The sequence below is a fragment of the Lycium barbarum genome, chromosome 2 (assembly GCF_019175385.1).
Source record: "Lycium barbarum isolate Lr01 chromosome 2, ASM1917538v2, whole genome shotgun sequence".
Lineage (NCBI taxonomy): Eukaryota > Viridiplantae > Streptophyta > Magnoliopsida > Solanales > Solanaceae > Lycium > Lycium barbarum.
In genome coordinates this window covers 12452879-12456553 of record NC_083338.1, presented here as the reverse complement: position 1 = coordinate 12456553, position 3675 = coordinate 12452879, and the positions used below count along the sequence as shown (strand labels likewise).

General features: G+C 31.9%; 1 pseudogene; it reads left to right on the top strand.

The window, feature by feature from the left end:
* The first annotated feature begins 711 nt into the window (after positions 1-711).
* LOC132626193 (S-adenosylmethionine decarboxylase proenzyme-like) overlaps positions 712-3675 on the top strand; it is a 5870-nt pseudogene continuing 2906 nt past the window's right edge.

Sequence of the window (3675 nt, the reverse complement as noted above, 5' to 3'; positions counted from 1 at the left end):
AGCAAATTGGCTATGAGTTATATCAAATCAAAGGCATCACTTTATTTGTCTTTAAATTTAAATTAAATTGTTTTATTTATCTATTCAAATTCAAATATATAAGTATTTTTTCCACATTAAGCGACATATTCTTTTCACATTAAAATGGAGTTACACAGATAACATAAATATTCCTTTCGTATAAGTTTAACTTTTAAGGATAAATATAAAAAAAATATCAAAAAAAGTGATGCTTAATATTTAAGGATGCCTAATTAAAAAGCTAATTAGGTTTAATAAATCTTAGATTTGAAAAAGTGGCTTAATAAAAAATATGGTTTAATTCCTTTGCAGCTTTTTAACGGGTATATTTGGTTGGGTTTAAAATATAAATTTGTTTGATGAGTTAAATAGGTGTATTATTTTTTAAAAGAGGACTAATGACATGACATGTCAACTAGGAGAGAAGAGGTTTTTGAGGTGTTTGGTATATTTTAAAGAAAATAGTGATAGTTGAGTAACTTTATTGCCCTAAAAAAGATAAAAAAGAATATTTGTAAGTAATTTCCCATACTTGGGTGATAATCCAAGGAATTAACTCCCACATTACCGGGGGTGTACGCAGTTGGATGAAAATTCGCGAATGGCTTGGACTGTAATATCGTAAACTTACAGGGCGAAATCCGTCAACGAAATCTCTATAAATACCCGACTATTTCCTCTCACAACAATAAATCTTGAGAAATCTTTTCCTTTTAACATTAAAAATTTGGCTTTTGCGCTGCAGTTTTCTAGGGTTTCAATAATCAAATTTTGCCTGTAAGTAGTTTTTTAAAATTATATTTGAATTTGTAGTTTCTGTTGTTAAATTTGAGAAATTTTGTATTGTGAGTATTCTATATATTGCTATTCCTATTGGTTTCTCAATTATAACTGTTATATAGGCCTTTTGTACTCACTTCCGTTACTAATTTATGTGACACAATTCGGATCTCGAGACTCAAAACATTTTTATTTTGATCGTAAATTCGGACATATAATTAAAGTTTTTTGAAAAATAATATACATATTTTGAAACTACATAAAAAGTAGTATAAGTCATAATAATTAGCAATTCAAAATATTTAAGGCAATGAATAAATCGCGGTCAAAAAATAGCTTGTTTGATTCTCAAAAAATGAAAAGTGTCACCTAAATTGAGTATTTTTTTTTAATTTTACCATAGGTATTTTTGTGAAAACTTCTAGAATGTTATATTTGTTTAGGCCTTGGGTATCCTCTTTAGATTGAATGAATGAGTTAAATGTTTTTAAGATCTGCAACCTTGATTTGATCTTTTGCACTTATAGATTTTGATGATGATAGGGATTCACCATATTTTTTTAGGTTAATTTTCATGTAGTTAATATAATTGATTACAACGTCGTTTATACATTCCGACAAAAAAAAAAAAAAACTTGCAACATTAACCTGATAAAAAGGACCCATTTAAAGGTAGGAGTAAGGTTTGCGTACACTCTACCCTCCGCAGACCCACTTATGGGGTTACACTAGGTATACAGACACACACACTCTCTCTTAGTTGGATTAATCCACTTCTAAATATCGAATAACTACTTTTTGATTGATACAACTTTATGCTTTGAAATTCTTTTGAAGTATTTCTAATATTGATGCTATTAGGTAGTGGCTTTGACAGAGGTTGTAATGTCAAAGATTTTCTTTTATATAATAACAATAATAATAATTAGCAGCATCCAATTTCGATATGTGGGATAGGATAGTAAATAACTAGAGATCATGGAGTACATTCTTTTAAAATGATTTTAATAATTCTTAGTAGAATTTCTAATTATAATGGGTTAAAGAATAAGGAAATGGAGTGTAGACATGAAGTTATTACTCTTAACATGTTAGGAATTAGGACCTAATTAGGTTGCGTTACCCCCAAGTGATGTGTCTTATTGCGTTCAATATAACTTTCTCCATATTTCCTTAATCTGAATTCCTTTTTAAAAAAATATTCTTTTGAAAAAAATAAAATCTAAACAAGATTCAGATGGTCAGGTAATATACGGAAAATAAAATAAGATAGAAGCTGTTGCATTATAAAAATACTGAAGAAATTTAATAATATTTATTGAAAAAATAGGTTTTGCTTATCAAATCAGTATATTTTGAGCCATCTTTTTTTTTTTTTTTTTTTTTTTACATAGATATCCGGAACTAACTGTGTTGTTTCTTATTTTTTGTTTCTTTGGGCCCATGCATGGAAAACTATAAACAAAGTTCTTTCCGTTTGTGTTAACTTGGCATTTTTGTGTGTGTGTGTCATAATGAAATAAACTTCGACCTGTTTGCAATGTACAAAGGATGGTTGCTTTATGGATTACTGAGTATGTTAAAAGTTCTTACTGAAGTATTAGTGATTTCTATGAGTAAAATTTGCAGTTTTTGAGGATTACGATCCTATTCTTAACACATGGTTTCTGGTAGAAGTACATGATGAACAGTGATAGGAATTTTGCTCGACTAAACGTTGAGCTTAGTTGACATTTTTCTCACATATAAGTTTGCACGTCTTGGGACTAGAAGGGAAAAATTAATGTGGGGTAACACAGAAGTATGTTGCACTTATAAGCATGCTGGCTCTCTTTTGTTCCCTCTCTCACATGTAGTTTGTAAGCTGACACAACTACTGTAAAACTTACCTTGGCCGCTATCTCTCTCTGCAACTCCGTTCATCTTTAATTGCTACTAAGCTGTAAATTACCTCTTACTTTTCCTGTTTCATCTATTAGTACTATTGGAATAGTGAACCATTTATTTTGGTGTGATCAATCCCGTTCCTAGATGTAGTAGTCAATCAGCGGGACATTCAAAGAAGCTTGTATACGGTAAAAATCGGATATATGTTAAAACCGGTAAGACCAGAGACCGAAGGAAGAGAGGGAAGATCTTCATTTTGTCCGGTTTCTCCATAGCCGAGTTGCTCGTGGCCGTTGGTCCGTTTTATCGTGGCTGTTAATCCGTTTGATCGTGGCTGTTGGTCCGGGAGATCCGTTGCGCGATTTCCACGCGTCGGTAACGTTCTGCCATATTTAACTGTCAATCGTACGGGTGTCAGACCGTACGACCAACCTAATCCATTTCAGAGTTTTTCTTTATTTTTTAGGGCCTCATGTTGTATGAAGCCCATGGAGCAATACTATAATTAGGGGTCATTGCCCCACTTTTAAGGGGTTGGCTTCTTGAACTCTATAACACTTGTAATAGAAATATATATACAAATTCTCTCTATCTCAATATCAGATTTGGTCCGGATTTATTGTGTTCATCCTTAGATTTGTGCAATCAAACAATATTCAGCATATTAGCATATACGTTTGGCGCATACCATCAGTTACTATTTGGATTATTCATAGTTGATTCTATTCCATTTTCTCTCAATCAAAGAATAGATCAAAGCCTATCACATATCCTATACCTCACTCATAAATATAATTGATTATCCAAATTTGGGGTAAACAAAGCTATGCACCTTCATTGAATGTTAATGAAAGAAAGCCTTTTCATCCTAATCTCATCTGAAAAGGGGGCCGGGCGTAGCACGTTCTTTTTTGGGACACATAGGCTATTACAGACGCATCAAAAAAGACTTTTTGAAGCGCGGAATCCCAGAATGGAATCATTGCA